Consider the following 22,773-nt stretch of genomic DNA (forward strand, 5'->3'; position numbering starts at 1 on the left):
CCCTGGGTCTGAGCAGGTCGAGCTGATGTGGGACCTGCACCCCAGCATCGTGCCGGTGCTGAAGCCCCCTGGTCGATGAGGCCAACCAGCCCTTCCTGCTGGGCTTCAGCCCTGCAACCCTCCTGCCGGGAGGGTGTTTTAAAGCAGAGGGAGGATGAGGTGTACAGCTGCGCGAGGTGTACAGCTGCGTGCTTGCTGCAGTGGGCTGTCGGTGCAAAGCCTTCACCAGGCAGAGAAGGCGTACCAGCTCTTAGGCCCTGCACAGCGGCTTTGGGTTCCTGGCAGAGGGAGAGAAGACCTGCCAGGAAAGACTGGCATGTGAGGGGCTAAATTGCAAATAGTTTGAAGCCTTTTCAGTACGTGCTTTTAATGAGAGCTTTACAGATATTTGAATCCAGCATTTGTTGCGTAGAGCAGGGGCAGGAGAGCAGACAGCTTCCCCAGCGAGGCAGCCGTGGCCCTGTTGCCACCTGAAGAGCAGATGGGTGCTGTGCCCCTGCAGCTGTGGTGCTGCCCATCCTCAGGTTCTCAGCCCTTTGGGCAGCGTTGGTATTTCTCCTGCCCTGGGCAGCAGAGCCCTTCCCTTGGGCCCTGCGGGCAGCTGTGCATAGTTGTGCCTGGGATCCTGGGTTCCTTGAGGGATTGCTGGAAACTCCCCGCATCCATGTGCTGTTCATCGCTTCAGAGCTGAACGCTGGATGAGCAGGGTGGTCTTAACTGCTTTGGCATTGGTAATCATTGCTGGAGCTGCTCAGCCTTTCCTGTATGGTTCTGGTGGAGTCTTTGGTGTGCAAGGATGATCAGAGAGGTTTTTTGGTGGTGTGGTTTTTTTCCCCTTGTAAAATATATTCCAGCTCCAGTTTGTAATGTGGCAAGAGGGGGAGCGAGAGAAGGGAACAACAGCATTAGCGGATGTAGAAGTAGCTGGAATGAGAAGCTTTTGTGCCATTAATAACAGTCCTGGCTGGCAGCCAAGGCTGGGAGTGTGGGATTAGCCTGAACAATCAAGACTGCAGGATCAAAACAAGGAGGCAGGAACAGCGAGGTCACACTGCTGCCATCTGCGCTGCCGCAGTGGTGGGAGGGAGCGGAAGAGGGGGATGCGCTGGAGGAGCGATGCCGGTAGCGCAGGCGGTGGGGCACCCGCCGCCTCCCCAAAACCAGCCACCGCCACCGCCCCGGCTCAGGGCTTCGGGCTTCACCTCCCGGGGCTCTGCAGGCACCTTCCCGGCGGCGCTGCCAGCCCGTGGAGGGGGCGGCAGCCGCAGCCTGTCATTTTTAGGAAACGGCTTCTGAAAAACAGAAGCGCCTCGTTAGGGCTTGGTCGTGCACTTCTGTGCTCTGGACTGAAGAGCCGAACGGCCTTTCTGGCCGTGGCTTTGGGACGAGCGTTTTCGTGTGACAGTGCCGATAGGCCGCCCCGGCGCTGGCGTCGCTGCCGTGCAGCTTGTGCATCCATCTGGTGACCGGGGGTGGGGAGAGGTCACCGGACGGATTCAGCTGCAGCTTTGCTGTGTGCAAAGGCTGCCTTGCTCTCTCCCACGGCGTGTGGGGCGTATGGGCCTTGCCGGGGCTCTATGTGCTAGTTTACATCACCCCTTTAAAAAGAGTGACTTGAGTTTTCTGCCGAAAGATGATTTTCAAAGCAGATGGAGGCAAATTTGTTCTGTTTCACTCTGGTCTCCATGAGCTTTTGCTGAAGCACCTTCCAAGAGCATCAGAAAGCAAAATGATTCACATCGTTTACATTGCTTCTCCTATCTTTTTCCCTCTGACCTAGTAAATCTTACTGTCCTGCAAATGTAAATACAAAAGCTGAAATGCAATGGAAGCAAAGCAGTGTCCCACAAACAGCCTCCCAGCTCTTGCTAAAAATATCTCTGTGCGGTGCAGTAACTCCCAGGCATTCTTTTGTCTGACTGCTTTTGAGTTCCCTAATTGAAGTTGGTTGGAGGGCAGTGCACCAGTTTCCTGAATAGCTCAGATGTTGATTGTGGGTTAAAAAACAAGAGCAAAATTGTTTTCTCTTTGTGCAGCCGCACTTTTATTTACCTCCTCCCCCACCCCTTCTAAATCTCTGTATTTTTACTTGCAATTTGATTTTGTAAGACAACTGCATTCAGTACATCAGTACATCTGCGGAGAAGGGGCCCAGGAGGCAGCGAGCAGGAAGACACAGTTTTCAGTACGTGATGCCACGTGCGTGTTGGAGCTGGGGTGCCGCTCCATTGGAAACGTCCAGGCTGGCGCAGAGATGCAGTGTAAATGGAGCTTAACGTAGTAGGAAGTGTTAATAATGGTTCCTAATTGCCTACTAATAACTAAATCTGTGGGATTTGGCAGCAATTGGGATATAGTTTTCTCCTGCAATCTGTCTGTTCCCTCCAGAAAGAACAAAGTTGCTTCATTGACATACAGCAACGAATCTTTAAGTCACTGAAGGTACTGGGGGAAAGTTTTCCAGATTCCGTGTGGCCTCCACCCCTCCACAGAGCCTGCAAGGGTGCTTCCCCAGGCGAAAGCTGCCGTGTCTTGGTCCAGCTCTCCAAGATGTAACAGAGGAAGAAGAATAAAATCAGACTGGTTTCTGCCTTTCTGTTTGCTTGGGGGGTTTGTATTTTTCATTTGAACTTGGAAACAGAGAAACCCAGGCTCGTTTCAAGCGCTTCCAAAAGGCTACTAGAAGCACCCTGTGTGCAGACAAAGCACCCAGATGACTGAGGGTGGGTCTCTGGGCTCTCATGGGGACAGAGAGGAAAAGTTTGTGACCAGTAATTTGTGATAAGTCATGGCCGGTCCAAGAAGCTCCCCAGAATATATCTGTTGGGTAAATGTGATAAACAGCAAGTGCTCAGTGCTCCTCTGTGGCCGGTAAACAAACACAAATGTTGCTTTCACTACAGCCTCAGTAAATTAAAGGTTTGAAATTGTGATGGAGATTGGAGAGAAGCTGATTTCAGATGCTGCTTCAGGAGCCGGGATTTATTCAGGCTCTCTGTGGTGGGAGACATTTCATAGCTGCTCAGCAGCAGCAGGAAAACAAGCACAAATTTTTCTGTCTTCAGGGATAACTGCAGTGAAGCATGCAGGGGGGAGGGCTGTGCCTCGCGCTGGTACCGAAATACCTCCCCATCCCCCATGCGTGTCAACAGGCCCCGAAATTTCCCCAGCACGTGGAGCTGGGTGCTGGGTGCTGCACCTGCCCGCAGGCATGGGGACCAGTGCCTGCAGCCCCTGGCGTGGGGGAGGCAGTCTCCTCCGGCACTTTTTTGGAAATGGAACATACTCATAGTTCGACACACATGAAAATAAGATGCCAAACGGGTGCGAGCTGGTGGCCTGTGAGCTGGGTTCGCTGCCTCTCGCTCTGCCGTAGCGCAACGCCAGGAAAATGTGTTTGGAGGAGCCCGCAAGCATGTGCGGCAGCAGGGAGAGTGGCATCCTGCCTCCAGGCACCCCACTTTTGTGTGCAGTGATTGGGGGGCCCAGGTGCCGGCTCCCACCTTGCTTTCCTTGCCCCCCTTTCCCACAGGCAGGTGGATTTTATAGGGGAAAAACACCCTTATTGCCCAAAGCCTCCCTTCCTCTCCAGAAACCTGGCACAGTGGGTGCCAGCGCCGTCTGCTCTTGGGAGAGGTGGTGGCATGGCCGGTGGTGCTGCGGAGGAGCCCTGCCAGAGGCAGTGCAAGGGAGCCAGGCTGTTGACGCTGGGGCAGGAGGGTTGCATGCTTTCCTCTTGGCTCCTAGGTTAATGTTTAACCTGTTTGTGTTTCAGTACTGGGTTGTTCAACGTTACAGGGCACTTTGTATGACTGTAGATGAGCAGCCCCGTCCGAGGGGTACGGATGTGGAGGAACGTGAAGAATTTCATAGGGAGGAAGATGAGATTTTTCCCTTTCCCTGTGGAGGGAAACCAAGTCTGGGTGGGTGACATTATAATGCTTTATATACACAGGCAGCTCCCTGCTTTGGGAGCATACAGTTTCCACCTGGGCAAAACATTTTGCTCTGACTGTAAACCTTAGAGGGGAGAGTGCTCAAATGGAAAAGTTGACGCAGCCTTATCTGCGGCACGGCCTCAGTATGATAGAGGAACCCGAGCCCTGGCTTATGTCAGGCTTGAAGCTTTCCGCTTGCCATCCAGCAAACTGCATACCGTTGCCTTGGAGCCGTTCCTTCACTGGGGGCACATCCTTCAAGGAGCGCAGTTTGGTCAAGAGTACAGGTCTGGGTTCACTTTAAGTATATATCAAGTGCTGCCTCCTTGCAGCAGCCCAGTGTCTCTTGAATGGTCCTCCTTGGAGTGCCACGGCATCAGGCTCCCAGTGAACGGCAGCATCCCTTTCCCAGAAACTTTAGCCCTTGCCTTCAGTGTGCAATTATTCTTGTAGGAGACATTCAGGTCATCCGTCCCCCTCGTGTAGTAAGTGACACTTCTACGAATGACTGATGCTTAGCATAGTCAAGGGTCACCTTACCCAGCGCTCAGTGCCGAAGGCTTTCATTGCGGTGTGCATGAACAGTCTTTCAAACTTCCTGCCGGCTCTGCTGCCGGCAGTTCATTAACAGGAAAAAAGAGGCTGGAACTAAATTTTCCAGCAGTGCCCAGACCCCATCGCATCTCTGCCTGATGAGGTGGGAGCCACTGCCAGAGCTCACCACTCCCCTTACACCATAACCCCGATAACTGACCCGAAACGGCGGCTGCGGGGTTAGGCTGACATCTGGCACGCTACCGGCACCGCTGCCAGGAGGGGAGGGAGGTGGAAACGTTGGCTGCAAGGGAAGGAGCTGGAGGAAGGACGGGAAGGGAGGGGGAGGGACAGAGCCAGGAGCTTCTGGAGCTGTGGGGTGAGACATTAAACCAGAGAAGGGGCAGAATATAATGCTCAGTGATTTTTGTGCAAGCAGACGGCTGCTTCCACAGGACTTCTCAGGGCTAAAGGCAGTGCTTGTTTTCTAGCAAGACACTACAAATAATAAAAATAACAGTTGCAGTTAATTGCCATGTATCCATCATGCCTTGGTTTTCATTTGTCTTAAGGCAGGATGCATTTGCAGATGAATTTAGAAAATAGCTGAGGATCAAATGTTGGTGGTTTTTTTTCTTTGGCACTGATTATTTTGCTGGCTGTTCATGTTCGGTGATGCAGATCTGCATGTGCATTCAAAGCCTGTAGGTAATGTTACAATTTTCTTCCTGCTATGAGCTTCTGTTTTCTATGCTCACACCTTTCTGGAAGCCTCCTTTCAGGCTACAGTATTCCCTGCTTGGTTTTGTATTAAAGGAATCTTTTTCTCTAAGGGTTGAGAAAAATAATTTCCTTTTAGCTTTTGGTACATAAAGGAATAATACTCTTTTCACCTGCTAAAAAAACAGACCAACATTTCAGAAGGCTGAGCCTGCTACAGTGCGTTTTGTTGAGGAAAAAGCATTTCCCTAAGTGGAGCAGCTTTTCCTGCTGAAGCAGATGTTGACGATGTGTTGTCCTGGTCAAAACCCCGTTCCCCAGCTCTCGGGGTGGTGTGTGTGTGTGTGAGGACTCCCCTGCTGCCCACTCCCATCCCATGCCACCCAGCATGTGGGTTTTGGGAGCGGGTGCGTTCCCGGCATTGTGGGGCAGAGACGGGGGCTGTCCTGCTCTGGAGGCGACTGGGCTTGGTGCTCATGGCTGACCCAGCTCGCCGCGAGCCCTGCTGTGCGAAGTGAGATGGGAGGAAGGCTACAGCGCCCGGTTGTTTATTGAGATCGCCCGTTTCTGTGCCAAGATTGCCACAAACCGGCTTCCTTTTCTTGGGTGCTCTGAGCACGTCGTGTCTGCAAATGGGGGCTGGTGCTTGTGCACCCTCATAAAGATCTTAATTTGTTCAGATGGGAATTTACTATTTTAAAATGGCTTTGATTATCATACGGAAGAATTGTTTACTGGCTGTACATATGCTATGCTGTCTCTGTCCCGTGCTTTGCTAAGAATAGAAACCAAAGCATTACTCTGCGCATCTTACAGCTGTGGCTGTTGAAAAAGTGACTTGCCCAAATGTTTTGTATGTTTGTGGCTGAGTAGGCAATGAAGCTGAAGTTCAAAACTGCCACTTCTCTGCTCAAACCACTAATCAGCATTGCTTCTGAAAGGACTATAGATAGTGTGTGCAAGCTGATACTACAAAAATAAACTTTTCATAACCTCCCTTTGGTTTCTGTAAATCCCCAGACTTGCAGGCCTGCACCATTATCTATAGGCACTCACAAAGCCATCCTCACCACGATGTTCTCACCACTCTATTTAATTGCAGAGGAGCCTTTTGGAGTAGCCTTTAAAAATCCCTATCACCGTTGCACTATCTTCATTAAATGAATGGGGCTGTTGTACATCTGACAGCTGCCATTTTAATGCTGTGGTATTGTATTTCCTTGCAGGAGGCTCAACCTCACGAGGCAGATTAGGACTGAGAAAATCCAGGTTCCATTAGAAACCATTGGAAATGAGTTCCCAAGTTGTTCTAAGGTAAATCAATAATGAATATAATCTCCCTGGCTGGACATAGTGACCGAGCCAACAGTTCATTTAACCACTTTTGGTTTTTTTTAAAGCACTTCCAAAATCATTCCTGTTGAGATTTACTTCTCACTCTGAATTGCTGTTATGAAATTCTCAGGCAGCGTTTGTTTTTGAGTGCTGCCAAAACTTTGGTAATTTCCTCATCCCCATGCTTCAGAGGAATTGTAGTCACTGCTGTGATGCCCAGCCTTGCTTCAGTACCGAGGTAGCCACTAAATTGCTGTGAGTTTGGGAGTGGAGGATGTTGCTCAGCTTGCACGCACCTCCACTCCTAGACGCGCTGCTCAGACCCTGCATCTTGGTTCTGCCTCCTCACACAGTGCCGTGTGAGCCCTACGTTTGGTGTGTCCCCGGCCCCCTTGCCTTCTTCCAGTCAGTGTGTGTAGCTGGGAGCGTGCTCCATGCTAGAGGCACAAACATAATCCTTCATTCGTCACCATTCCTGAGGGCTCTGTCGCGCTGCCTCTGCTGTTTTGAGACTGACCCTGGAAGGGAACAGGAGTTCGGTTACAGAATAATCAAATTGAGAAAGAAGAATCTGTTTCAGTATTACAATAACAGTTTTTTCTAATTCTTAATGTATTTGAAATTAGCTTTAATAAGCAAATTGTCCTTTCTCAGAGCAAATATTCCAAACTCATGTATCTTTCAAGCTAAATATGATAAAGGACCAGTGATTTTTCCTCTTCTGTTTGAAGTAATGCTTGAGTGAAGTGAGGAAGATGATTAACTTGTAAATGAGTGCAAGAATGCAGCCAGCTCCAGTGGCTTTCCATGCTGGCACTGCTGGGTTGCTTGGCACTGTGAGCCTCGTTGGGATCAGGCATGAGCAGGCTATCGTGTCTGTTGGATTATCCAGCACACGTGGGATGGCGTTCATGTGAGCCCTGCTTGGGGCTGGTGGCAGGCGGGTGAGCAACACCCGGTACTACACAGAGCTTGGAAGGGCAGAGTTGCAAATCACGCTGCTTTTTTTATTTTTTTTGGTACCAATTTGAGGTGATGCAATGAGTTTTTGTACTAGATAACTGTTTTGTGTCACATGATAGTCATCTTTTTGATTCTCTAGTAGCTGCCTTGTGATGAAATTTATAATCTTTTGGAAACTCAGCCTTATTTAGCAGTACTTGAACTGTCAGATAGTAAAATAATGTTTCTTGAACCACTTGAATGGGATAAGACTTGGCTTGATGTATGGCTGTGGTCTTAGAAAACCGGTAACTCCTCCTCCTCCCCCTGCACTGATATTACTATCAGATTTTTCTTTTTAGCTGTGGCAAAAAGAAGATTGAGTTGCTAGAGCATGATCTGTTTTGATCAGTAAAAATCTCAGCACTGCTAATTTAGTCAGCTAGTACGTTACAAATGTAGGTTCTGTGTGCTCAAACTGTTCTTAGTTCTTTTACTTAATAAGTTCTCCAGATAGTTGCCATGGAAATAGTCCTGGATTCTGAGAGGATGTAAAGGTCCTGAGGATGCTGGAGCAGTGGCAGCAGTGCATGGTCTTGCACGCTCCAGGCTCTGCTCCTGGTCAAAACCTGGTTTTCCATGGTGGTGCCACCTCTAGGATGGGAACCACCTTGTTCCTCCCGTGGCTGTCCCAGTTTCCCCCTTCTGGAGTTTTGGGCAGAATTCTCCTGATATTCATAGTGAAGAAAAGTTGAAGAAAATGCTCACTGCTGCTTTTCACTGCTCAGAGGTTAATTACAATTTTCTATCTTGTGTTTGCCCTGAATCGTGCTAATGTGAAAGGCTTTGGCTGTTGCCTTTGCCTTAGCCGAGCCTCTGTGGCTGTGCTGGGGGCCTGCACGGAATTTGAGAAAATTTCCCCTGCTGTGCTGCCGGAGTGCTGGGTGCGGGTCTTGCTGCACCGGGCAGTACCGGCCCCAGCAGTGCCGCAGTAGGAGCCTCTCCCAGGCCCCTGCTGGTGCCGCAGAACAAACCTGCTTCCTCCGGGCCTGTGTTTTCTTTTTCACTAACTTCCTTTTTGTGCAAATGTTGCATTTTCCATGAAGTTTCCTTGCGTCGTTTTCAGACACAATCATTGTACGTCTAAACCAAACCTGGGTACTTCTTGTTGCTTGAAGTAAGCCAACCAGTCCTAATTGCAGGAAAATACAGGTTATTTACCTGGCTTTGTAAGACTTGAAAAATGCTGTATTATTTAAGCTGGAATTGACTTTAGTTTGAAGCAGGGCACAAATGTTTGATGCAGCATATGGGATATGTGAGTCCTCTTGGGCAGCAGGATAGGACCAAGTGCAGGAGCTGTAAAAACAGCAGGTCATCTTCCTGCACCTGGTTTTTGCCAGAACAATTTCCTAGGGAAGCATCTCTTTGCAGTGGTAGACACCCTGAAGAAGCTAAAGTTAAGATTTCACTGCCTTCATATAGATATCAGGCCAAACAAACAGTGTGTATATATTTCAAAGGTTTGAAGAGTGGCCATGGTAGATTTAGTTTCGAGGCAAACAGTGGAAGAGGGGTGCTGGTGAGTTGTAGGGACAAAGCCTTGAGGGCTGCTTTCCTGCGTGGTGGGCCAGTACAGAGGGATGCCGTCCCTTCCTTCGTGGTGAAATACAGGTGAATCAGACTTTGGCTGTGCACTTCCAGTTATTAGCTGGAACAAAAATCTACTAGAGATTTTTCCCTTCGTTTTTAAAATTTAATTTTATTTTTTCCTCTGGAGAGCTGGTGTGCTTTCTCTTCCACCCCCCGCCCCCACCCTCAATATTTACATATGTTATTGAATAGCTCTTGCTGTGATGCCTAGGAAAACATACAGTGCATCCTGCCCTTCGCGTGGCATAGTAACAGAGACGGAGAACCCTGTCGCACTGCTGAGACATCCCACCTTTCACTCCCCTGGAGCATGCTCGCCCCAAAACCCTACACGTTTCGGTCATCCCGGTGACTAGGGGAAGTCTGAAAGGCAGGTTTTAAAAAGCCAAGTCAGCACTTTAACACAGATTGTTGAGACCCCAGCAGCTCGCAGTAAGAGCCCACCTTCCTGTTCAGCTTGGGGAGGAAGCCAACCAACCCAACCCAGCCAATGGTCCTGCATCCTTTTACACTGCTTTGGGTGTATTAAATTAGCAAGCAGAGTGACAGCTGGGCAGGAGGCTGGGAACAATGCAGATAAAGTTAGCTTTCAGCGATGTGACCCTCTCCAGGCTGCGCGCCAGAAGACTATAAATAATTGATAGGAGCAACCACCCTCGCCAGCACGCTAATGTACAGCGTGGTTCATACAGCGAGCGGAGCTGCATTACCCATTACATCACCGCTGCTCTCAGCCCGGGCTCTCCTATCAGCAATGTAATTTTACTGCTTTTAAATAATAAATTGCACTGGGAGTTGAAATACTCCTTCGCCCCATTCAAGCCTACTAGGGTGTGCAACTACACAAATGAATTTTACATATGGTAAAATAAATTTTGTATCAAGCTAAAGAAAATTTCTTGCAGGAGGAGTTTAGCCCCACGGTCTCGCCCAATATCGGTAACAGGGGTTTAGGGCATCAAAGGCAGGCGGTTCCAGCTAGTGACTTTTGATCTGGCTCGGTGTCTGGAATGATTTTGAAGCTTGACTTGGGGTCACTGGCCTAAGTTCATGGGTGGTTTCAGGGGGTAAAGTTCTCCAGTGTTGCAAGTCAGAAAAATCCCCTTGGCTGCAGCCGTTTCCGTGAGCGGAAAGCGTGCGAGCGGCATGCATGAGCTCTGTGGTTCCACAGCACAGGAGCTTTCACTTTCAACGGCTGTAGTTTTCAAGTAGTGAAAAGACCTTGATGTAACCCAAACCCTGCTTTTTTTTCCCCATGGTCTTTAGAGAAGTCCTGCAACCTCTGCTTATCCACGTATTTGTGTGGAGAAGCTAAAATGTGCTTTGAATATTCCAGGCTCTGGGGATGGGGAGGGACAGGGGAAAGTCTACATATGGGGGCGCTTTTGGTGGACTCTTGCAGCATTTTATGCTTACTTGTGTGGGTCTCCAAGGGCTTTGAAAGTATGATTTTTTTTATTTTTTTTTAAATCATGTAACTGCTACACTAGAATCTGTAAGCATCAAAACCTGTTGTGCAGATTGTGGTGCCCCATTGCTGTTAACTTAGTGGTGAATAAATGGAGAAATCAAACTGGAGAGCAGTCAGCTGTTGGTGTGGAAGAGATGAGTGACATTATGGGAAAGCACGGAGCAAGGACCTGTGGTGTGTGAGCAGAGCAGGCTGGCAGCAGTGGGGCACAAAGGTGAAAGATGCTGAAAAGCAGGTGCTGAGCGTGATGCAACTTCATTCAGTGGGACATGGTGCACAGTGGGAGGGTGGGCTCAACTGAGTCCTGTTGGCTTCCAACGTTGCCAAGGAGGGTGCTGATCCCGCTGTGGGAGTGGGGACAGTGAAACGCAGCACTGGGGGTGTGCAGTGTCCTGCAGCGAGACGGTAGCTGGGCAGGGAGGAGAGCCAGTGGCTGGACGGTGCTCCCAGGAGGTGTGCTGGCAGGCATGCTCTCGGACATTGTAATTTCGGGACAACCAGCCTTTTTTTATAGGAGAAATAAAATTTCGGAATGGTATCATAGGAGGTGACTTAATTTGTTGAAAGAAGGTAAGGAACAGACTGGCTGAGGGTATGGGTCAGGTAAGATTGGAAGCACATATTGATGGTACAGGGTGCTGGCATGACGGGCTTGTATCTGGATGTAAAATTTCTTCTGTGACTCCTCAGAAAGATCACCTTGCTTTGCTCTGCACTGAGTATGAAGTAGATGTTTGGGACCTGCTTTCAGGAGACATCTGTCCTATGTGTGCACCTTTACAAGTCTCAGAATCTGTGCAGGGTTACTGTGAAAACGGTGGCTTTCACACCTTCTAGGGCAAGACTTAAAGAATTATTATTTCCAAATCAGGAAGTGAGCAATGTTGCAGAGCCACATAAGACAGCATAAGCTGCTTACGGTGGATTAAAATGACTGACCGTTTAGCTATGCAATTAGATGGGGAGATGGTGTGATAATTCATGAGTAACTAGCTTACCTGTCCCGTGATATTGTTTATCTCCAGGCACATGTGCACCAGTTTCCATAGGGTGTTCGAGCATTTGCTTTTAAAGGCATAGGTCCCTGAAAAAAAAGGTGAATGTATCTGGTTTTTGTACGGTTTTCTGATGTTTCTTAGCTACCCTGGAACGTCAGGTTTGCCCTTCAGTTAAACCATAGCTGTTTCCAGAAGAGTCCAGGTGTGTGTCACCCCATTGGGCAGGCGGCTGTGCCACAGCGGGGAAGTGGGGCTGCCCGAGGCAGGCAGAGCTGCAGCTCCCGCTCAGAGGGGAGGTGGCTTCCATTTCTCAGGGGGGTCCCAGGCTCCTCTGGCACAAGGCCACAGGCTGCCAGGCCTGCGACGATGGTGGCACCAGCCTTTTTGTGCCCTTCTGGAAGCGAGACACCCAGTCCCTTGTCCTACCGATACCATTAAGAACGAGTGCAGCACCCAGGAGCTGCCCTGCAGTGGGACCTAACAGGAGGCAGGACAGCCCACGGGAAACGAGGGTGTTTTCCAGGGATGCTGAGCTGCATCAGCATCTAGGCATTGCATGTGCTTCCAAGAGGATCTTGTGGTTATCAGGCAAAGGTCTTCAGATGACGAGGTGATGCTTGTTCTCTCAAGCTGTGGAGCATGTCCATCCCTGCAGAGGTTTGAGGTGTTATTGACTTAGATTTGCAAATGCTCTGGACATAGGGAAGCTTTTATAGGGCAGTAATGTGTGAGATATTTCAAACTGTTTATTGGGCCTGCCAGATGGCTTTGGGGCTCTGGGGCGGTCTGACTGCCCGCAGCGCTGTGGTCAGTCAGTCCCTGCTGCGGCAGCCATCCGTCCGGCGCATCACTGCTGTGAGGCTCTGAGTTCCAGGACCAGCAATTCAGCAATGCCAGGTTTGCTTTTCCCCATCCCGAGAACTCTGCCTTACCTTCTCCGGCTCAGCAGCATCTCCTTCATCTCTCACAGGTGTACAGCTTAGCAAACGTATCCAAAATGCTTGAAGATTTTGGCCAGCTCCAGTTTGGAGAGCTGGCTGATCGAGGTGTGGTGCACGTATGGGAAACGAGCTCAGCCCATGCGAATGTGTTCAGCGTGTCTCTTTTCATAACAATGTGACTGGATCAGTTATTTTCTTGGGTGATGGTGACAGGTCACTTTGTGGCCAGACAGGAGCCCAGCCCCGCAGATGTACTGGCTGTACCTGGGGCACAGTGGTTCTCGTACTGATACAGCAATCCAGAATTTTAGTGTCTCTCTGAAGATTTGACTCCAAAAGCTCTGAGGTACACAAACAGTCATGCAGGCTACAGAGAGGGACTTCCAAAAAAAAAAAAAAAATTAAATAGATTATAAAGATGCCAAATAGACATCCTGGAGATCTGCTGAGGGCAGAATGCTAGCCTAAGCCTCTGCTCGTGCAAGCAGAAGAAAGGCAGGAAGCAGGAGATGCTGCTGCACCTCCTTGTCTGGGACGTCATCAGCCTGGTCCCACGCTGGCTGACCCTGGCCCACACGGTCCCCTTCTCCCCCTGCGGTTCTCAGAAACTTCATCCTTCCCCTGCATCTCACCTTTCCGAGCGCTCAGGAAAGGGGCTTTGCTATTCTTAGCATCTCGGCAGAAGTGCTGCCGCTCCAGCGAGACGCACACAGGAGCCTTTGATAAAAGGAGCAGGGGAGTAACCATGGCAGGCTCACTGAAGCTGGTAACCATGGATTACAGAAATTAAAGGCATAAAGCAAATAGCAGGATTATCTTTGGCGTGGTGGTTTTCTAGTGAACAGAAAGCATTACCTGACTTCCACATTTAGGTGAGGCACTGTAAATTACCTGTAGTTAAAAAATAATGCTAATTAAATTCAAATGCAATAACGATTAACACTGCTGATCTCAATTCACTGAATTTCCCTGCAACTCTTAATTGACAGAGAAAAAAAACCCAGCCCTGTACAGAAAAAAGGAGGGGGAAATTCTTGCTTCTGGCTCTGTGCTGCATCCTTTTTCTGATGCAGCTGTCAAGTTTGCATTTTCCATTTCCCTAGCCTTATTATTTTTTATTTTTAATGCAGGGCGCTTCACAAATCTGATGAGCTTGATTTGCTGGTCCCTTTGTAGGTGAGCGTGCTGCGGGCAGGGTGCCTGGTGGGCCAGGTCGGTATCTGGGGAGCTGGCCTGAAGCACTGCCCGTGCCGCACCCAAGGGACCTCGCCAGCTGCGCAGCAGACAGGTGGCACGTGGTGAGTGCCGACACCGAGCTCCCCCGGCACCCCATATCCCCCTGCACCTTCCTTGCCCTGATGTAGAAGACACTCTGCCTTTCTCTTCCCTTAATCATCCGGAGGAGAGGGCGAAGGAGCCCGGGTGGCTTTGTGCTGCAGGAGCAGCGTTCCTCGGGTCCGCTTAGCATGCAAGCTGTGTTCTTTGCACAGCAAATTTTGCTTTCAAGTTCAGCGAGTGCTAAGACTCTGCCTAAATGGGCCTGCTAAAGATATTTTTTGACATTTGAAAATCCTATTAAGCCCATTTCTCCCCTCTCCCCTCTCCCTCCCGGTGTGCCAGTTTAACATGGAGGCACTGCAAAGGTTTCTTTAGCCGGCCGGGTCACATCCTGCACAACAGACCTCAGAAATATGGGTCACAACGAAACGAGGAAAACAAAAAGGTTATTGTCCTCGTGTCTTACGCTGATGGCTGATTGAGGGACTCCCTAAATGGACAGTTTAAGATCTTAATGAGGTACCAAACATGAGGTAATGCAGAATATGCCCCTTTCATGCTGTCTGCTCGCCAGCATGGCCTTCCAGAAATGGGTTCCTCCTGTGTGTTCGTGCCTGATGCTGCTTTAACTCTTCTTTACCAGGGGCACGGGCCTGGCAGCACATCCTTAAAGCGGAGTTTGCCACGGTTCCTGTTCACAGTTCCTGCATGAGTCAATGATAAAGCCCATGAGTGCATTGTTTATTTTCTTATTTACAAATAATTCTCCTAAGTTGAGGTTATTGCTCATTGGCTTTAAGCACAGGGTTGTAGGCTGGAGCAGGTCTCCTTTAGCCTGCTTCATGCTGTGTGAGGTTATCTGCAGATTGTTCTCCAGGCTTTTTAAAATTAAATTTGAAGAGGGATTTCTATTAAATCCTGGTTTCTGGGAAATTTCTGAGAGTAGCCTGCAGTGGGGCAATCACCAGTTGTCCAGGTAGGTGTGTAATTACACAGGTTTTGGGGAGCAGGGATGCAAACAAGTTTGCATACATTGAATTACAGGCAGTGTTTTAATAGTATGGTTTTTAGGTCTTGGCTTTAATCCAGAATTTTTTCGTGCTATTATCCTCTATTTACAGCTTTCAGAAATCAGCTGATGTCACTGCACATATGTTTAGAGCCGTTGCTAAGGTGATTAGCTCCAGAATTCAACGCCTACGCAGTCCTGATGAAAAGCTGAGAAACTGCTCGGCAGCGTCTGTTCAGAGTGGTGCATTGTCGGCTTGAACTATTAAGAACCATAAAACAATATTACCCAATTTTAGGGTAAATACGTTGGCCTTGACTGATAGTCATGCATCAGGTTTTACAGGAACAGAGGCTTTATCTGGCATGTTTAACGAAGTCTGAGAACATTTTTCACTGAGAAAGCATTTAAAATTACCCGATTCCTAATTTCCATGAGCCTGTGCAGTGTTGGCAGGGTTTCCTCTGCCTGCCGACTTGGGAGGCAGAAGGTGGCAATCCAGGAGCAGGACTGCTGCCTCGTAGATGTCTAATGTCTGTCCCATCGCTCGGTCAAACTTGCAGAGCGCACGCAGCAGAACAGTGGACTGCAGCCCAAGCGTGGGTGCTTTGCAGCTGAAGCGTTGCCCAATATCCCATTCAGTGGTCAGCCGCTCACGTTAAACTGGGAACTGTCCTGTAACCACCACAGTGACTGGGACACACAAGACGGTATGTCTTGCTGCTTCCCAGCGTTGCCTGCTTCTCAGCTGAACAGAAATCACTCCTGAGAGGAGATGACCGCCCACCACCTCAATTTCCATGTTTTCCATTTTCAGGCATCCAGCTTGCGCAGTGCTCCAACAGAAGGACCCTGTCTCTAGTGGGAGTCTGTCCTCTTTTAATAGAAATTAAAGTAATTTACCTTCCTCTCCCCTTTTAAAGAACAGTATCAAGTTGCCTTTACCGGTGGGGCTGATGATCCTGTTACCTACTGGGCTCCTGCTTTCAGTGCAGCAAAGAATAGCTTTTATTCATGGCAGAGAAGCCATGAAATACAATAAAGCTGCCCATAGCCTGCACCAAGAACAGGCTACCAGATTACATTTTAAGAGCGTTGTAGGCGAAAACCACTTTTCGGTTTAAGTCGGTGCATGAAATGTGTATGAAGAAATCTTTTTTCCAGTCTAAGGTACTTTGCTGTCCTTTAAAAAGAATTATAATAAAATAATCTACCATTTACAGTGTGAAGAGATGTGGATATGTATATGTATTTTTTCCCCCAGTCATCTAGTGCACAGTAAGATTCTTAGATGATAACAAACATTTTCTTCCCTGGGAGCTCACTGTTCTCTCACTGATTATTTTTTTCCTCTTTCCCTTTTTTTAAAGCATACCGGCTAAGGCTTGACCTAGTTTGGCTGTGATCACAACGTGAAACAGTGTAAATGTTCACCTAACATAGCTACCTATATTTTTGTTCTATAGGCTGTGCAAAAATAGCCATGCACAGCAACGAGCTGTGTGTGAGTACCAGTGCAGCATGTGGTTTTGCAGGGACCAGGGCTGAAAAGATGGTTTTGCTCATTCCCTTCCCTGGTCTCTGTGTCAGGGGCTCTCTCAGGGTGCAGGCAGAGGTTGGACTGGGCAGTGGGAGGGGAGGTGTTTGTCTGCAGGAGTAAAACCTCGTTAACAGCTCCTGTCCCCCACTGAAACGAGGAGGCTTGGCTAATGGAACAGGTGTGCTGGCACCACTGTGGGAAGCACACATCCCTGGGTAGCTAATTTTAGCATAAAATATAAATTGTGTTAATTACTGACTGTGGGAGAAACACTGGGTCAGGGGTGTGCAAAGGTGCTTGCATCATCCGAAACACATTTGTCCATTCGCAGGGTGAACTGGGATGTGTTGCATTTGCCGTACAGCTGCACCCCAGCACCCCATTACTCTTGCCTGGGCTGGTGGCTGCTGCCTGTGGTCACATGCTGCCCTGCGCGGGTCTGCAGCGTGCGTGTGGCCAGGGACCTTCCCAGGGGGTGTCCTGCCTGCCCGAGCTGGTGCACGCACAGCCCAGCATCGCTAGGCGTCCTCCCTGCAGCTTAAATGCCCCCAGTCCTATGATTTCTGGTGTGGCCTTTTCTTTCAAGAAGTGGCTTGATGGGGATGGTTGCGGTCTCGTTGCATGGATTCCCCCGTTGGGGTCTGTACCGATCCCCTTGGAAGTTTCTGATGAAGGAGAGCAAATAGGTTGATGCAGCGCACCATCCTTCCACCCAGCCTGGCTCCCGAACTGTCCTCGGGCCCCTTCCCGGCTCCTCCTCCCCCAGCTTTCCTGTCCTGGGCTACAAAGATGTTCCCAGGGCTTGGGGAGGGTGAATAGAGGTTGCACAGCCCAGTTCCCGCTCCACTCCGTGGGGCCTAGAGCCCGGGAACAAAACCCAGATTATGGCCTTTCTCTGCAGAGCTGAAGGGGCCAGGGGGACATTGATATGCAGATCCTGTGTGTCGGGGAACCGCAAGTGGCATTGTTTTGAAATGTCCACATGTAGGGTTCATGAAGCGATTGAGAAAAGAAACTAAGTGAAATATTCCGTGCTGAAGCGTGATACGAGAAATGCTGTGGTGATGTAGCAATTTTCTAATACAACCATATTTCCAGGAGGCCTTGACTACTAAACTACACTGTTTATATAGAATTTGCGCGCTTTCCCAACCTTCTAATTTTCTAGGGTTCACTTTAAATGGATTTATTTTTTTTGTTTGTTTAGCTCTCCATTTGCAGTAATGACATCAAAAATTTGAAAGTGATGTTTGGCTGACTTTTGTTCTGCTTACCTGGGGCCAGGCTAACGCACACAAAAGCAGTGGGAGGACTGGTGGTTATCCAGTGCTTTTTAAACAAGATTCTTGTGCTTTACCCTCTCCCGAGAGCAGCACAGCGCTGTTCGAGTGCACCCTGCTCCTTCTGCACACCTCTTGGCTTGTGGCAGAGCAGGTGGCTTCCCGAGGGGCTGCCCATACTGAGCAGCTGGGATGAGTACCTGTTCGTGACCCACTGGTCCTGAAGCTCTGTAAAACATCGAGGTGAGCCCTTTGCTTTGTTGTGACACAGGGGTGGCAGCGTGCATGCGGCACACCGCAGGAAAACGCTTTCTACACCAAAACTTGATGTGAGCTGTGGGAGCCAGAGCCCATCTCGTAACTTTCCAGAGGAAAAAATGCACTAAACAAGAAAAGTTGGTGGGCTTGGTTGGGCCAGCCTGTCTGCTCTCGGGGAGTTACTCGCTTGGTGTTTGCTACTTTGGTGTTGTTTCCTTGCACAGTGAGCCCCTGCTAACAAAGTGCTTGAGAAAGCTTGCAAGAACACAGCAGCCAGCTTGCTGGGATGACAGGCAGAGCATGCACACCCTCCGTCTGAGCTGCTCTTTCAGCTGTGTGTGCCTGCGGATGGGCACTGCTGGGGCTGACACCAAAGGCGAGAGGTTGAAGGCTCAGTAAAATTAGAAAAGAGCTTGGCTTTTTGGGCTTGTTTGTTTGTTTGCTTGTTTTTTTAAACGGTGCGTTGAGGCGGGTTATTGTAGCAGGAGTCGCTGGCTTGCCTGTTGCTCCTCATAGCATTGCAGGTGTGTGGGAGCGTGTTGTGCTTCGTCCCCATAGCAGTCCGGGGCTCAGTGATGAGCTAAGGGGTAAAAAGAGGATTGAAGCAGTAAGGGTCCAGCAGGCAGGTGGGGGGGAGCCCCAGGTACACCTGGCATGTGAATTAACCACCGGCTACTCTGGGAAAAGGAGAAGGCAGCTGGGTGGTAGGTTTGCAGACAAGGAGCTTAGCAGGTTTTGAAACCCAGGAGGTCAGTTTTCTGGGCTAGCTTTGGGAGCGGGGAAGCACTGTCCTGTCCCTTTGGTTTGGTTCAGCTGCTTCAGAGCGCAAGACCCCCGGTGAGGGCGGCCGGCTGCGGCACTGCTACGAGAGCGGCTTCCCGGGTCAGCTTCTCGCTCATCTGGCTCTGAAGTTCAAGGCTGCTGCTCGGACCCTCCTGGCAGCTCTTGATCTGTGATGGCCGTCGAAAAGCTAAAGAAGCAACAGATAGCCGAGGTTTTATCTTAGTATGTAAGAGTTTTAGGAATTGTACCTTAAATAAACAAACCAGCAAACCAACTCATGACTCCAAAATGGCATTGCATGGCATCATGTGTTCTGTGTAGCGGAGAAGTCTGTGGTTTCTCCCCTGCTTTGGAGGAACGCAAGCATTCCTCGAGTGAGAAGGTCTGCACTTACCAGCGCTGCTGGGCCAGTCATGCTGCCAACATCTGCAGAAAGAGGGAAATATTGCACTTTTTTTGCTGTTTCTAGAAAAGTCTTCTGTCTTGCTTTCAGCCTCGCTGCTTTGAAGAGTGCTGGGCTCTCTTCTAGTCTTCAGCCTGCTCCCGTGTTGGGGCATTTAATAGCTCCTGCAGTTCCTGGCCTACAGACATCATCTTCTGTGGTCTGGGTGCAAGTGGGGATTTGCATGTGTGCGGGAGGGGTGTAGCCACGCGCACCTGCCTGAAGATTTGAGCTTTTATTCTGGGAATCCAAATATAGTGCCATGTGATCAAGTGCTCATGAAGAAATCAAGTAATCCATACTTGGGACAAGTCCAGGGTTTAAAATCGGTAATAGCCTTGTTCCCGGGCTCTGCAGCATGTGCTGTGCTGAATACATTTTGAGAGTCAAGGTCTTTGCTTCTGATGGTTTAATTTGGACAATGAGTATCACTTAATAGTAGCATTTTATTACATTCGTTTCACTCTTACTTTTCAAAGAATTCTTCTGATGCATTCAGGCTCCTGCCCTTTGGATGCTAATGGACTTCTGCTGAGATTTTGTTTTTGTTATTAGGTAGCACCAGGGCTCCCATTTGCAGGGGCTTGGTATGAAGAATGCTCTGCCCTGAGACAATGCCTCCATTCACCGGCCCTGATACAATGGGGGTGGAACAGTTATAATGTAAATTAGTATGCAAAGCCCCATCCTAATCAATGCGTTTTGCTCGGTGTCTGTGCGCTGCATGTACCACTCCTGCAAAGTGCTGAGTTGTTCCTTCTGCACAGCCAGACCGTCCTGCACATTTCAGTGCTAAAATAGATGTGTTCCTGAATCAGTTTTTAGAAAGCAAGAAAAAATTCCCCGTTCACAAGAGTGGAGCATCTGCAAAAATCGTGGTAGATGGAGACCAGCTCTGTGTGATATCCACAGCTATTTTTGCCTGTCCTTTTTGAAGTAAAACCACTACAAATAATGGTTGGTCCTTGCCTCCTACATCTGTGTGGACTGCTGGAGCAGGGGGACAGTGCAGTGCTGGCTGTTGGGGAGAGCAAAAGGTGCTCCCCTGAGAGAAGCCTGGCTCACCACCCCGGCACCGCACAGTACCGGTGCCTTTATGTGCAATATTGCTCATCTTCCTAAGAGCTGCAGGTAAGCATTAACCTGCAGCAGATTATTTTTGCAACCTTTCATATATTCTTTTAGGCCATGCATGTTGGCCCTTGTTACTGACCGTCACAAACAGCAGCTACATGGCAGAGGTTTTGTTTGATGGAGTGATAACAGCGTTGTTTTGTCCCAGCCTGTAGTTATTAATGGCTTTTAAATGCTCTTCTGGCAATAGAGCTGTGTAGTGTAAAGTGAAAGAAAATAAGGAGTTCTTTGGACTGGCCTGCACAAATCTAGCGGGCTGGAACATGAAGTTTCCCAGTCTATAACCAACAAAGTAATTGTGCCTGAGCAGGGGGAAAGCCTGGCAGAGGATCTGCAGCTGTTTGGTGGCAGTGGTTGAGGAGACGGAATCATCCCAAGGTCCAAACTGAGGCAGCTCAGGGAGAAGCAGAAAGGTCAGGATCCTCTGCCAGGCTTTCCTGGCATCTGTGCACCATGCTCCCTGTCATTTTGTGAGTGTCGTGGTGCTCTTGTCGCCCAAAGCCGGCTCACAAACCTGCCTGCGTAAGAAACCGTTGCTGTTCAGTGATAGCCAGGCCTTGAGAGAGTGTTTGGCTGGTGTTTCTGCATTGCTGTAGCAGGACAGCATGGCATGTTAGAGGAATTTGCTGGAGCTTTTACCAGAGGAGCTGTAAGCAGAGGCTGTGCATGAAGCAAGCATAAAATCCCAGATTTTATAGCAACCTTTGCAAAGCGTCATCGTAGAGAGCCTGGAACAAAGCTCTGATGCACTGGGAAATACCTGTATCTTTTGTGAAAGCGGTGTATGGTTCTCCATTTGTTCCTTTGATATAACACCTTTTGATCTAATGACAGAGTAAATTAATCCATCAGAAAGTGGGGAACAGGGACTCGGATAAATCCTTGCAGAAATAGGGGAAAAAAGGCTAATGGAGGAGCATGGTGCTACACATAGGGGCTACAGCGTGATACATCCTCACTAGATAAATGCGTGGTTCTAGCCAGGCAGAATTGGTTTGTTCATCCAAAGGTTAAGCTGTGGTCCAGAGGAGGATACCAGATTAATTTAATTTGCTGTCAGTCATCCTAGCAGAGGGCAGCGTAGCCACATTTTGCTGTAAATCCAATACCAAAATATCCCATAGATCCCAGTATCATGGGATGTGCTGGATGCATGGCGTAGGCGCAGCCTAGGAGCCCTGCCTGGGCTCATGCGGTGGTAAAGCATTGCTTCTGCCAGGGTCAGTGCCTGTGCAGACCCGGTGCGTCCCGGCACAGTGTGGCACCTGGTGCTGCAGCGTGGAGCTTGTATCTCATGCAACATCCCTGTGCCGTGGGAGCTGCTGGCGTGCCAGTCCCTGTGCCGTGGGAGCTGCTGGCGTGCCCGTCCTGTCAGCTCCCACGGGGCAGGCGCATGGGCGCTGTGTGCAGCAGCTCGGCCCTGTGGGATGTATTGGCTGAGGCCGGGTGTGACATGGAAGCAGCTCTCTGGGTGCTGTGTCAGAACCGGCTCCGGAGCAGCATGGCCGCGCTGGTGCAGTGCCGCATCCCGGCTAACAGCCCTGAGCTGGCTCGCCTCTGCGCCGCAGATAATCTCAGCCTGGATAATCTGGCCGCGGAGAGCTGGGAGTCAGTGGCATTAGTGAACCTCTGGGCCCAGAAAGGTGTGGAGGTTGTGGGAACAACCTGGTGATGGTCCAAGCATCTGCCAGAGAGGACTGGGGGTGAAGCGAGGGCTGCCCGAGGTGGCAGAGACCTACTGTTGCTTGTAAAAAAACCCAGCAAGATCAGGAAACACACGGTTTGTCCTTACACCCTCTGGTTGGTACCTAAAGTAAACAATTAACGCTTTGTGTTGCAAAAGCTGGTTTTAATCTCTCAATTTCAGTCATGAGGCTCCAAGGTGAAAGGGTTTATAGAAACTGAAATGAATTGGGCCCGTCCCCTTCAGCACTGGGGGGTGGCTGCCAAGTGATGTAGTCCTGGCATAGCCAGACTGTGTGATCCAACATGCCAGGAGGCACAAGAGGCCGCTCCGCTGCCCGGGCTGGCCTGCGGAAGGGTCTGGAACACAACAGGTGCCGTGGCTGGGACAGGAGGCTCCAGAGGTCCATCCCTGGTGGCTCCTGGCATGGTGCAGCAGCCTGTGGTGGAGTACCACTGGATTGGTTTGTTAGCGACTGGCATTTAAGGCAGTTGTAGCTGAAGTCTGGCCTTAAGGAGTCTTGTCACTCGTGCTATTTTCTGTGAAGGCTTGTTTGACCTCTGTCAAGTGGCAAATTAGCCAGGCAGTGTAGGTTGGAGACCTGGCCCTCAAGTCCAGCCACACTGAGCTACTTTACTGAGCTGCAGCTCTTGTGAGCATCAGCACTGTGACGGTGTCCGGGTGCCAAGCCTGGGAGTACAGGAGGGTCTCGGGGCTGTGTCGAGGTGGTGCCATCACCATTCTGCCTCTCCAGCTGCCAAGAAGAACAAGTCCAGGAGCTGATGCCATCCAGAGGAACTCCACTGCAGAGGGATTTTTCAGCCCAGGCAGGT

The 22,773-nt window shown here is 49.7% G+C and overlaps 1 protein-coding gene across 8 annotated transcripts in view; it reads left to right on the forward strand.

Moving 5' to 3' along the window:
• ANKRD11 (ankyrin repeat domain containing 11) overlaps positions 1-22,773 on the forward strand; it is a 159,889-nt gene that overhangs the window by 79,130 nt on the left and 57,986 nt on the right. For 4 of the 8 annotated variants that reach the window (XM_056361032.1, XM_056361037.1, XM_056361035.1 and 1 more), the window contains one exon: positions 6,419-6,506. The exons of the other annotated variants lie outside the window; for them this stretch is intronic. The gene's annotated coding sequence lies outside the window, so the exon portion shown is untranslated. The remainder of the gene's footprint in view (positions 1-6,418; positions 6,507-22,773) is intronic. 8 annotated transcript variants of the gene reach the window in all.

Source organism: Falco biarmicus, chromosome 15 (assembly GCF_023638135.1).
Source record: "Falco biarmicus isolate bFalBia1 chromosome 15, bFalBia1.pri, whole genome shotgun sequence".
Taxonomy (NCBI): domain Eukaryota; kingdom Metazoa; phylum Chordata; class Aves; order Falconiformes; family Falconidae; genus Falco; species Falco biarmicus.